This window comes from Nomascus leucogenys, chromosome 4 (assembly GCF_006542625.1).
Source record: "Nomascus leucogenys isolate Asia chromosome 4, Asia_NLE_v1, whole genome shotgun sequence".
NCBI lineage: Eukaryota > Metazoa > Chordata > Mammalia > Primates > Hylobatidae > Nomascus > Nomascus leucogenys.
Genome location: NC_044384.1, coordinates 4,852,851 through 4,865,000, shown reverse-complemented (window position 1 = coordinate 4,865,000; position 12,150 = coordinate 4,852,851). Strand labels below are relative to the sequence as shown.

At 43.3% G+C, this 12,150-nt stretch overlaps 1 protein-coding gene across 4 annotated transcripts in view; it reads left to right on the top strand.

Moving 5' to 3' along the window:
* The window catches only part of TSHZ1 (teashirt zinc finger homeobox 1), an 86,372-nt gene that overhangs the window by 15,533 nt on the left and 58,689 nt on the right, over window positions 1-12,150 (top strand). Inside the window, exon 1 of one of the 4 annotated variants that reach the window (XM_004087692.3) lies at window positions 1-1,271. This exon is cut by the window's left edge and continues 2,385 nt beyond it. The exons of the other annotated variants lie outside the window; for them this stretch is intronic. The gene's annotated coding sequence lies outside the window, so the exon portion shown is untranslated. The remainder of the gene's footprint in view (window positions 1,272-12,150) is intronic. 4 annotated transcript variants of the gene reach the window in all.

Genomic DNA, 12,150 nt, shown 5'->3' with positions numbered 1-12,150 from the left:
CTGTAGATATGGAGGCACCTGTGATACGTGCACAGTCATATGTGACCAAGCCCGGGGTTGTGATGCCATGGTGTCCAATTGTTTATGCACCCCACACCCCCACACTGAAATAGAAAAACCTCAGTACTGTCAGGAGTAAGAGGCCTCACACATTTTCCCCAGAACACTGCATAAAGAGGAGTTTTGTTACATTTTAAAATCCAGTGTTAATATTTACTACTAGAGAACCCTTCCGGAAGATGAAAACCTAAAGACTTAGGCTTGCGGGCAAGGTCCTTCTGCATTTAAAACACTGTGCTCCATGTAGGGCTAAAGTGATAGTTGACAGCAACTCAAACAAAATATTAATTTTTTTGCGTGTGTGCCTATTTTCTTAGGGGACATAGGAAATAGTGAATTGCATAGAGATAAGCGTCCTGAACCGACTCTTTTTTTGCATTTTAACTTCACTGGAGAAATATATTGTTAAATTTATGTACTTAGAAAAACCTAACAGTGTGGCTTACTGAGAATTGGAATAAACAGGCCTCCAGTTACCATTTTTAATGGTTATTGTAAGGCAAGGGAAAGAGGATCATTTCTTGAGAGATTTTTGAGCTCAGTTATGCTTTGGTACTTCCTTCATTAAATCACCTGCTTGGATTTTTCTGGTTTGGGAATATGTGGATTGGATTTGTATTTTAATTAGCATTAAACTGTTCATAGATTCCATTGTCTTACAGTAAAATAAAACTAAAACATTAAGGTGGAATCACAACTGTGATGTTCTTTTCACTTCATATTTCCTAGGAAGGCCTATTCGCTAAGCCGCTTGTTTAACCTTTTCATGTTTTCCGGGCTCTCGTTTCTGGATTTGCTTTTGTTGTTCATCCACCACACTGCTGCAGCAGTAAGCAGTTTTCTTAGATGATAGACATTTTTTTCTTTCTATGTCCATTGTGTCTTTCTGAAATTCTGTGCCAACGTGAACAAGGATTTGTCTTGTGTTTTTAAAGGAAAAAAGTCAAGAATCAATTACATTATTGTAGATTTTTACCATTTTTATTTTCTCTGCAAAATATAAGGCAGGATTTCCTCACTCTTGTGATCGTGGCGCATTCTGCAGGAAAATAGCCAAGTAGAATCCCTCCAAGCTCCTGGGCACAGGCTGCTCCCAGGCTCTGCCTCCCAGCAGAGCCCGCGTTAGCCATCTACGTACTGAATCCAATGTGCGCTTCCAAATCTGAGATCTAGGCATTTCTGCCTCAACTTGCTAGCTGCAATTTTAAAAGGTGTGTTCTAGTATATGGTAAATATAGGTCAAGTACTTACATGCTTATAAATTCCACTTTAAAGCAGGCACGAAGGCGTGGATCTATAGGAGCGACTGATGGGCACAGGCTGAGTCGAGTTTTAGAAAATTTGGTTATAAAAAATATCGTCAGTTTTTGGTTAAAAGTAAAGTGCATCTTCAGCAAGATCATATGATGAAATAAATTAAATCAGCAGTGAAGGTCAGTATACATTCTGACTTGGGAATGTGAACTTTTCAGAAACCTGTATTTATTACATTTTACTATTTTTAAAAGCCAGCTGCAAGATTCATAGCAAGAAATGGTACGACATACCAATGAATGCTGAACTGAAGTGAAGGGTCTTTTCAAAGTGGTTAATATGCCTTATTGGCAAGTCATCCCTGGTGTCTGTGTCATTGTTACAGCTGGCTTTAAAATATATGGATTTAAAACGCAAGTATTGTGACTAATATTTATTTCAAGTACAGAATGTGTCACAGCAGTGGGGCATCCTATTATTAATGCAGTAAACTGTGTAATACTCTATAAGAGCCTGCCCTGCTTCAGTTCTTAGCTACATGAAAATAACAGTAAAACATGTCTGTTTTCTCCTGCCTTGCTTTATTGTTACCTGGGAAGGTACTGGCATCGAGAAAAGCCAAATCCGGGCAAATAATATGACCATAAACAACACCTTAGCATTACTGTGCTGTGCACAAATCTCCTTGAACTGCCTCCAAACTTTGAGAATATACACATACATATATAGATTAATATATACGTATATATTTTAAAATTTTTTAATTGAGGGCAGCTGCTATAACTCTAGAAAGTAATGGGAAATAAATATTCTAATAAATATTCTAAGTCAACCAGGAAGTGATTCAGATTGTTAGTGCTTGGTGCATTGTCTGTATATGAAACACTAATATTCTTAATGAAACTAGCGCACTGGCGGTTTTAAAAGGAAGCCGCGCACAAAGGTCTGTGTTTTGTAGCGACGTGGCTTGTGTGCTTGTGTTAAAGGGGGGTTGTGCTACCTTGCAGCGTTTTATTTTTGCAGCAGAAAAGTTGCCTGACTTTTTTTTTCTTTTTTTTAGCAGGTATTGAACTGGTATTATTTGTCAATTTAAAATCAGTCATGAGAATTTATTTTAGAAAAAGGAAGCAGAAAGGATCGCACACCTAGGTGGAGAGTAGGTGCGGAGAGGGAGTTTGTAACTTGTCTTTTCTCCCCACTTTTCAATAACTGGAAAAATTAGTGTCTCAAAAGCTCTCAAGGAGAACTAACTTAAAACTGCGATGTTCACAAAAGATCGTTGTCTCCTTTCTCTTCTCAACTCCTCCTCCCCTCTCTACGCAGAGCTCGGAGAAGCTGGTGGAATGGGGTCGAGGGATGGTCCAGAGCTTGAGCACTCCAGGAGCTCAGGTTCAATGCTGATGACGGCCATGCTGTCCTGAGATCATGGGAGGGGGCTTTCGTCCTCCTCCTCTCTGGCTTACTCTAAATTATGCAAAATGAGATGCTAACTATTTGCTCCAGGCAGACTATGTTTAAACCCAGTTCTCAAAGACTGCCCCCTCCACCCCCCTATTTTTTGTGGAGACACATTTGAATCCAGTAGGTGACCGTGTACATGGTAACCTAATCCGAAGGTTCTCAAGCAATTTTCTGAAAGTAGGATCTTGTTGTGGTGTTTGGCTAAATTTCTGGGAGTAACTGGCTAAAGGCATTAGACTACTGAGAGTCTGGCCTATTCCCAAAGGGTCTCTGCAAATTAATCACCCTGTGAGCTAAATTTGTTTATAGACATATTTGGAATGGAGGAGATCCACATGGGATTGTTCCGTTCATTTGTTCTGTAGAGCACCTGCTCGGAGTATTCTGTGATACACCTCCCTGCCCCCCCAGCACTGCGGTACTTGATATCTCATGATGGGTGTGAGGGTGATGATGAAGATAATAATACATTTATTCCTCCGTTCTTCCTCTTGGGAATTCATGGCACTCAGTTATCTCAACGAGAGTGGAGGCGGTACAAGGGATTTAGGGATACATGGAAATTATATATATATATATAAATTCGTTTGTCTGTTTCTATAGCAATTGCTTCTTAAAAATAATTTAGTAGTTTAATACAAAAGCAGTGGATCGTATAGGGTTTTTATGTGCTCGCATAGGGAAGATTTTTTTAGTTTCACACATGTTCAGTTTTAATGGGTAATAATTATATCTTTGTATTTTGATGTCAGGCTGGTTATGAGGCCTAATTCTGCAGGCAGCCTCCTCATTGATTTGCTCCTAACTGCTGATTTTAGAGAGAGGGAGTTGCAGGCCAGGATCCCCTTCTATTTTTCAGACAAGTTAACACATAAGTGGCTCCTTCAGTTCCATTTCGACAGACAGTTGCTTTCCTGGGCTGTCTTCTCCAGGCCCTGGAATCGAATATACATATGGTTTTGTGGTTGGGGCTTTTTTGAAAGACAGATTCCTTAAATAAAAAAAAATTGTCCCCCACTCCCCACCCCGCCTCTCTTGCTAGGCATCCTTTTCCCACCTCCTCACTCGAGTTTGTAGTTTGCAGGCCTGATTCTCTGCAGCCCTGGCCCCGCATGTGCTGGGAAGGCAGTAAAAATGAGCACTAATCAATCTTCCAGAGAGAAGCAATGGGCATTAGAAGGCCACTATCCTGTGACTAAACACACCCCCTTTATGGAGTGTTGGTACTAATAAAGGCCAGCTTATTACTGAGGCAGAGACCAAAGCCTGGATGAGGTCAACCATGACTGACAGTCATCAGTCATTCTTAATGATACTTTTTCCCGTGCTTTCTAAGGGATTCTGAGCAGAGTGCAAATCATTCGGGGTCATTCATAGTTCATGTACCCACAGATGGTAAAGGTTTTGAAAGACTTCAGTTTAAACTTGTAAAAAAAAAAAAAAAAGATCCTCACTTTTTTTTTTTAAAGGAAGGGAAAATACCCCAAAACAAAACATAGATTTTTCTTATTGGAACACTTTCATGTTCTTTCAACCTAATAGATGTTTTACACACCACGGTGCTTGTGCATTATTGAAAGAGACATAAATGTATGTTTTATGACGTCTGTCTTCTTTAATTATTACCTTTGATGTCTATTGGTGACTAAAGAGAGCTTAACAGGATTTTTTTCTCTTCTTAAATTTCGCATCGTGAAACCCAGCTAGTCCCTGACAGATGTCTGTTCCTCACCTTCAGAATTATTTTATAAATCCCTTTCTGATGAGCGGAAGTGTCAAATCAAGGACAGGTCATAAAGTAAAAGTATAAACCTTTTAAAGAGAGACCTTGGTAATATATAAACATTCTGCACACTATCTGAATTTTTTATGGACTAAAGAAAAATTATATTTCAGCTGGAGGAAGGGAGAAGTTTAAACATCAGCCCAGATTTTAATGTATGATCCCCCCCCACCCCCGCAATACTCTATATTTATAGCCATCTAAGAAACCACTGGCTTTATCGGCTATTTTAAACATTTGGACTCGATTTGGAGCCTGCCTGTTAATTATCCATGTTTAAATTCAGAAAGTTGACTTTGAATCAATGCTTGCACACAGTATAGGATACAGGGCAGTGGGGAGGGGTGCGGCGGGCATTGGATGTAGGGTAGAGGCCTGGGTCTTTGTTCTTTCATTAATTTCTTTTTCCGTATTCTTTCTCAAGCCTCAGTTTCCTTCTCTGTAAACAAAGGGCTTATATTATTAGAGAATTCCTAACACGTGCTATTCTACAACCATGCGATTCATTGCACCCATCTTTACTACCCCTGAGTTGGAGGAAGTCGCCGTCATGAAGCAACAGCTGTCCTTTTTGTTTTTTCTTTTTTAGAAAAGTTGGTTGTGCTTAGAGAATTTGCTGTTGGTAAAATTTGAGTTTATTTCTACTTATAAAATTGGAAATAAGCTGAAATCAACAACTTCTGGGCCCTCCTGCCATTTTCATGTCAAGGCACATGGAGACATGTCAGTGCGCATGAAACGCGGAAGCTGCACAAGGGGCATTCTTGGGTGTGAGCGTGCATGGTGGGCGCACAGGCCTCTAGGAAATGCTTCCTGGGTTCATGGGCACCTTCAATCGTGGATGATGGGGCTGGAAACTTGCCTATAGCTTTTTAAAGAAAAATTAAATATTTTGAATTGAATTCAGCAATTTCTTGAACACCTACTGTTTGTGAGTGAGGCCTGGCGGTAGGTGAGCATGGCATGGAGCTCACGAGAGAGTTGGAGATGTGATTGCTTCTGTCCGTGTGTCGGCGTGATGGCCTGTCCACGCCACTTTCTTCTGACTGTGAGCTGGCCCATCTCTGTATGCTTGCCCCACAACCTCAGCATGCCCTTTGGAACATCAGAAGTCCCCCACAGCCTCAGCAGGTCTTCTGAGAACTAGAAATTAGAGCCCCACTGTCATGGAAATAAACTCGTCATCATGGAGGGCTGACGATGAGACAGCTGACCATCCTCCACATTCTGAGCCTGAAGGGGAACGGTTTTCCCAAGGAGAGGTGCTGGTGGGCTCGCACGCCATCCTGAGCACAGCAGACAGCAGTTAATGCAAGACTATATCTCGGTGGTGGGTTTTACTTAATGTTCTTTATTATGAAGAATAGCGATACCTCAAAGCCATAAATTTTTCGAGTGTAGCTTCTCCATGTTGATTTTTCTTTGGATGGGTTGCTTAGAACGGAGCCAAAAGAGAACCACTTGGTGGAGAGGCAGGTTTGCACTTTGCCCTGTTTTTGTGTATGTGGATGTCAAATGTCAATTTGTTTGGTAAAATGTGAAGCTGAATTTATAAATCTGTGCTAAGCAATTAGTTTGGAAATTAGTGCTATCTCTAGGAAAATCCCCTTAGCAGGCATCAGATTCAAAAGATGCAACTCAGTAGGTGTGGGGGCAAAACTGCAACATATTTTCAAGGCAAAATCTTACAAATATAAACATTATATCAAATATAAACATATGTTTGCAGTGTACAAATGTCTTGCATATTCAAAGCAAATAAGTCCTGATGGGGGAGAAAAAAGTATTTGGATGTAGCCATTATGTTTAATTTTCCTCACATAGTCAGTAGATAGTCTGTGTCTGCAAAGGATTGGTCCTTTCTTGCTCCCCACTCACCCAACTCTGTGGTTCTAGAACCTTCTATTCATTCCCATTGGTGAGCCCACGAAATCTTTGATTCCTTCTTGATTGCTCTCTGAAGACGCCTATCAGGCACTATCTTATCTGTTTGTAAAGCAGCTCAGGCCCCAGATTTAAGTCATGGGTCTGGCTACAAGTTAGAGTGTGATTAATAATTGACTAATGTAGCTTTTATTTATCACAGGCTAGCACATTTCGCCATTACTGAGTTAATTTATGTTAAGTGTAAGCTGTCGTTCAATCTGTTTTTCAACTTTTTTTTTTTTTTAAATCCTAAGTCTATCTTTCACTTTTGGAGAAACAAAATCCTCATACAGGGCACAGACACACTCGATGCCAAAAAGTTGATTTCCTTTTCCCTGGAGCCATGCATCACCAGCCCTCCCAGCCGCAGTGTCAGCCCCTGACAGAATGACATGTGTCATTTATCAAAGGGGCCACTCCGGGCCTTGGGAAACGCCGCCGACAAAGCCTGAGAGAGTTCATTTTGCAGTCCCTCCTACCCTCTGTGAGCCCCTTGCCAGGAAAGCCTGTGATGTTTCTGTCTTCAGAGCATTACTGTAAGTCCTTCAACCTTCACAGAATTAACCCTCCCCACCTCAGCCCGCTGCAACAGCTCCGAGGTCCTGCCTGGGAAGGTTCTGAGACCCAAAGGAGTGATTGTTCCAAGCCCAGGAACACATAAGCCCCCGGCTCTGTAGGGACACCCCATGGAGTCCCGGCTTTCCCCGCAGAAAGCATGACCCTGGTCCCCCTGCATCTCCCCACTTTCTAGCAGGCTTTAAGGATTCAAGCCCTGAGTAATACTCAGTGAGACAAGGTCAGAGGCATAAAGAACCAGCAGCAAAGCATTTCCCTGGTATCCAAATTCATAGGTCCCCCACTCCTGTGGCAGAAGTTTGGTCTTCTATTTTTTTTTTTTTTTAGAGTCTGCCTAATAAGTGTTTTACTCCAGGCTATTTTTGAAACCACCTACTAAACCCGATAGATGTTTCTTCTTTTTCTCTGTTGCCTAGAATTTGTAACCCCATTCCCGCCTGCATAAAGACAGTGACGAGGTTCGAGTCTAAAAGTTGCTAAAAAAGGATATTTTGGAGGAGGAAGAGAAAGGGCCATTTTTGCCCCCAGATTGTTTACTTTTTATGTGAGTTCCCAAACCACTAGACAACCACCAAAAAGTGCAAAGGAAAAAAAAAATCAGCCAGAGGAGAGCATGCTGTTAAAATATAAAAGCATTTGGCTAAAATAAATGTTTTTTTCCCTTGAAGAGTAGAGTTTTGCATTGTAATCATGTGTGAGAATGTGAGAAAAGTTATTGTTTCTCTCATGCCCGCCCCTTTGTACTTCGTACAGCGCCTACCACACTGAAGTTATTTACAGCATCAGATACCATTTAAAGAGATAGTGAAGGAGACTGTTGCCTTCGCCAGGAACTTTCCAGAAAGAAGTCCTATAAATTAGCCATTGCTCAGGAGTGGCTGTTTCCTAGGCGGAGCTAGCCCTTTCATTTGTCTGCATAAGGCTAATTTATTTTTGCAGCCAGATGTGGGCTGACAGCCATCACTCAGGGCTTCCTTCCCCCGCCGTTAGGAGGTCTGGAAGACAGTCACGTTCCCCATTTTGCAGAATCCCCATCAACATTATTGAAGATGGATGTATCTTTAAAGCAAAGATTGATTGTGGATATCGGAGTTATGGTGTCATTTATCATGGTGAATATTATTTAGACTTGGGTTGTACAAGGCTGTAACTTGAGACACAGCCAGGGGAGGGACAACCTGAAAACGCGGATCCATGAACTTTAATGGATGGATGCTTTTTTCAAAGCTCAACTCACTATAGCGTGATTTACTTTTCTTACTGCAAGGAAACAAGCATTTCAGTCTTAAAGGGACAGAATGCCAATTGTCCTGTTCCGTGGGTTCCACCCTGGAAGGCAATACCAAGGGCAGTCAGAGCCCAGGCAAAAATGCTGAGAAGGCGTGAATGGTGCAACAGACTCTGGCCATACACATGTGCATTAAAGACGGCTTTCCAAATGGATCTCCTCCTCGCCATCCTTATAGGACCCTGATAGTGTTAGAAATGGAGATGTACCCCAGAGCTCACCATTATCAGGGCAGCAGTTAAGATGCTATGTATTTGAAGCCAGCTAACCTCTCCTAAGTGCTACAGATAGCGGCCATTTATATGTAGGAAGACAAATGAAGCCCAAGCTCTCCCGTGTCAGGAGCATGGTGCCGTGGGGAGAACGCACAGTTATCCTCATGTGCCTAAAGGTAGGAGCATATGCAATATAGGCAGTCTTGTCGACCTAATTAATATCAGTCTTTTTCATTTTGCTTCAGGATGGCAGCGTTATTGACATTTGCTCAGCAGGGAGTTGGTTCTAAGGGAGCTGGGTATACAGGATGGTGTATCCAAAGTTGAACCTCTCAACGGTTGGTCCTCACATCTCTAGTCCTTGAAAATGGTGGAGCAGGATGGTCTAGTGCATTTGTCCTTTCTTCCAGGAGCACGGATCCCAGAATCTAGGCATTCACTCAGACACCAGGGAACAAGGGGCATCCCACTTTATTTCTAATGAGATGCTTCATGTACCAGAAACCTGGGGCTGCTGGTAGCTATTAGTGGCTTAGGTCATGGTCCTTCGGCCCCTAACACATTTTATTTGTTGCTAATGTTGTTTTATTTCATCTTTCCATTTCGGGGGTTTTGTTGCATATGGTGGATAGAGGAGCTCTCAAAGTGAGTGAGGGGTTGGCCACAGTCAGCCCTGGGCGGGGCAGGTATTGGGCATGCTGCCCTGGCCTGCATGCAGCCTTGTGACATGCCATCCCCAGGGCAATCTGTGAGCTGGGCTGCCGGTGGGTGCCACCCGACCTGCAGGCCCTCCTCAAAGCCCACCTCAACTTTGATGCTCAGAGAGTGTGGCTTGCACTGCAGAGCCTAAAAGCCCTCTTTGGCTTTTTAAATAGAGAAGGTTTCTTGGAATTGTACAGTCTGTTAAATGAAAGTAACTTTCTTTCCAGGATGGATGCATCTCATCTGTGGGAGCTTCCAGTCCGATGGTGTGAACTGCTTTCTGGTATAATGGCCCGCACTGTACTCACCATGCAGGGGGACTCATCTCTGGGAGGTTCCAGTCCGATGGTGTGAACTGCTTTCTGGTATAATGGCCCACATCGTACGCACCATGCAGGGGGACCCATCGGAGCACCTGTCTCTCTAGATGATTGCTCACTGACTTGTTCGTGTCCTTGTAGGCACTCTGCTCCATAAGGGCAGGGCCATCTTGTTCTCCTTCCACTGTCAAGAGCCCAGCTTGGTTCCTGGCTCATAGTCAGAGCTCCCGGTGCTTGTTGAGGGACTGAACCCCCTCCTTGGGGAAGCCCTGGCTCTTGCGAGGACAGGTGAGTATGACAGTCTGTGACATGCGATCTATGACGTGCCGACCCTGGGTGCTGGCGATAGTAGGTGAAAGAAGAAAGCAGGAAGCTGTTTTTGGTTTCAAAGTGCTAACCCAAGTCAGGCAGTGGACTGGTTTTTTTGGAAGCTACCTTCCATGTAACGTCAATCTAACCTAAAAGAAACAAAACCCAGTGTAACAGGAAAAGGGGGCAAAGAAAGATGGTGAAAGGAATTGCCCATGCCTCCTTTTGAATGTTAAGTAAAAACAGGAAAATACCATCTGGAAAAGTAATCTGTTCATCATTATATATCTACTTGTGGAAATGCTCGTAATGGTGGTGATACTGCGTGTTTTAGAGGACAAATACCAAGACCTCCTCTCAATCCTATTATGGTTTATAGGTCTGTGTTTATTTGCAAGTTAAAAGCACATTCTTGGCCTTTTAGGAACATATGATATGTCTACAAACAGGAAGTTTATCAAATTCATATGAATCATGGCATCTATAATGTTGGCCGAGGTCAAATCATTACACTAAATGTATTGTAACCGTTATTAATGCACGGGGTCTCCTGCCATCTTTGTGATGTAGGACTGCCGTTTCCTGATTAAAAGCTGTTTGGTGATGAGAAATTCAGCAGCTCCTCTCCGTTCTGGAGTGACTGACAGGCACCCAGAGCTGCCGTCCCTGCTGGAGCAGCATGTTCCTAGGAACACACCTTACGGAGGGTCCTGAGTGCCAGGAAATACAGGAAACAGGAAACAAAAACAGAAGTGACTCAACTTTCGCAACCACAACTGTGCATCCATAAGGAGGCCAAATTTATCACGGCACATTATGGAGCTCAGCAAATGTCATGAAAACCATTGTTTTTTAATTTTTTTCTTGGAGAGTTTGAATGAGGTGATTTATGGTAGTTATTCATCTTAAGGGTCATCCATCAATTTTTAGTTGCTAGGCAATCAACCCAGCAGCTGTTTGCTTTGAATCAAGCTGAAAAGTTGTCAGTCACCACACGCAGGTATGACCTTAGTGGTTGCAAACATCATGCGTGTGAAATTAAAGAGACGTCGTCTTTCTTCCCCGATTCCCCTGACTTCCCTGTGATTTGTGGAAGTGGTGCGAGCCTTTCCTGGCTATTACAAGAAAAATAAGAACAAAGGAGTGCGTGGAAAATTTCTTGACTGGAAACTCACAGATACTCTTCCAACGCTATATTTTACCCAGGTTCCCTATGGGAGCTGCATAGGATGGATTATAGAAGTAAGTGCCATCAGTGGATGGGAGGTGAACCACTTGATTTATAATATTTAAATAGGTCAGTTAAAAAAAAAAAACCTGTCAGTTCCCTTGTGGGGAAAAACCAAATATCAGCATTTTTCAATGTGCATCCCAATGAGGCCAGCCCGATGGTGTTTTTGGGTTGGTGGTGGGTGGCATGTGAGGAGATGCAGTTTCTCTCCAGTGGTGGAGGGTGGGAACTGTGCGTGGGCCTGACAGGCTCTGGGCAGACGAGGCACTGTAGGTGCCTGGCCCCCAAGCCTGGCACAGAGTGGGTGCCCAGGTGGTACCCACTGGCCCCCTCTGCTGAGATCTCAGGCTGCTATGCTGGCAGGGGCAGCTCAGGCTGGTGTGGCCCTGGAGCCAGCTGCCTTTGCCCATTACCACAACACTGTGATCCTGCCTGAGGCATGGTCCTTCGGAGGTCGTTTCCACAGTTGCTTGGTGTGAGTCCTTCTCTAGCCTGGAGCTTCTCCCCAGATCTTTGCATTTTTGTCCACTACACCGGAACTTTGTGAGTCTCATCAGCATTGTTGACCCCAAGAGGACATTTCTAGATACCTGTTCCTTGCTGGCTAATGTGTAAACAGTGTTTCCTGCCTGTACTCTGCGATTTTATTTATTTATTTATTGATACGGAGCCTCGCTCTGTCCCCAGGCTGGAGTGCAATGGTGTGATCTTGGCTCACTGCAACCTTCACCTCCTGGATTCAAGCAATTCTCCTGCCTCAGCCACCTGAGTAGCTGGGATTACAGGCACCTGCCACCACACCCGGCTAATTTTTGTATTTTTAGTAGAGACAGGGTTTCACCATGTTGGCCAGGCTGGTCTCGAACTCCTGACTTGGGTGATCCTCCCGCTTTGGCCTCCCAAAGTGCTGGGATTGATTACAGGTATGTTCCACTATGCCTCGCCCACTCTGCAATTTTAGATCTTCACAGGGCTTCAGAAATTATCCCTAGGAAGGAAAATAAGTGCATGTGATGCCTTATTTA